This window comes from Nelumbo lutea, chromosome 1 (assembly GCF_056320005.1).
Source record: "Nelumbo lutea isolate HS-2025 chromosome 1, American lotus-T2T, whole genome shotgun sequence".
NCBI lineage: Eukaryota > Viridiplantae > Streptophyta > Magnoliopsida > Proteales > Nelumbonaceae > Nelumbo > Nelumbo lutea.
In genome coordinates, this window is record NC_142684.1 from 106,909,527 (window position 1) to 106,910,292 (window position 766).

General features: G+C 45.2%; 1 non-coding gene across 1 annotated transcript; it reads right to left on the reverse strand.

Annotated features, from left to right (window-relative positions):
* Positions 1 to 309: 309 nt before the first annotated feature.
* Positions 310 to 416, reverse strand: LOC148876639 (small nucleolar RNA R71). Its single transcript, XR_016106282.1, has one exon. It is a non-coding gene; the product is annotated as a small nucleolar RNA R71 (small nucleolar RNA).
* Between the last annotated feature and the right edge of the window lie 350 nt (positions 417 to 766).

Below are 766 nucleotides of genomic sequence, written 5' to 3' on the forward strand. Positions count from 1 at the left end.
AGACCAGCAATAGCTGCTAATAACTTTGAGGTCAAACCAACAATCATTCAGATGATCCAGAACACAGTTCAGTTTTGCGGCTTGGCCAATGAAAATCCGAACACTCACATCGCCAACTTCTTGGAGATATGTGACACATTCAAGCACAACGGAGTTAGTGATGGTGCTGTGAGGCTCAGATGTTTTCCGTTCTCATTGAAAGACAAGGTCAATACTTGGCTGAACTCTCTACCAATTGGATCGATCTCTACTTGGGATGAAATGACCAGCCACTTCCTATCCAAGTATTTCCCTCTGTCCAAGACTGCGAAGATGCGAAATGATATCACCACTTTCTCTCAACAAGACGGGGAATCATTATATGAGTCATGGGAGCGCTACAAGGAATTACTGAGGAAGGTCCCTCATCATGGACTTCCCGTATGGCTCCAAGTTCAGATGTTCTACAACAGATTGACTGAACCAAACAAGACCCTTATGGACGCTGCAGCTGGAGGATCCATTAACAACAAGACCCCTGAAGTTGCCCATGCACTTATTGAGGAAATGGCTGCAAATAATTATCAGTGGCATTCCGAGAGAGCCCAAGTTAGGAGACAATTCGGCCTTCACAATGTAGACACATATACAACACTATCTGCACAAATTGGCATCCTCAGCAAGAAGATCGATGAAATGCAGTTGGCAGCCATGCATGTTCAAGCCGTAGCCTGTGAATGGTGTAGGGGAGGTCATATCAGCACCGAATGCCAAGTTGGAAATCAGT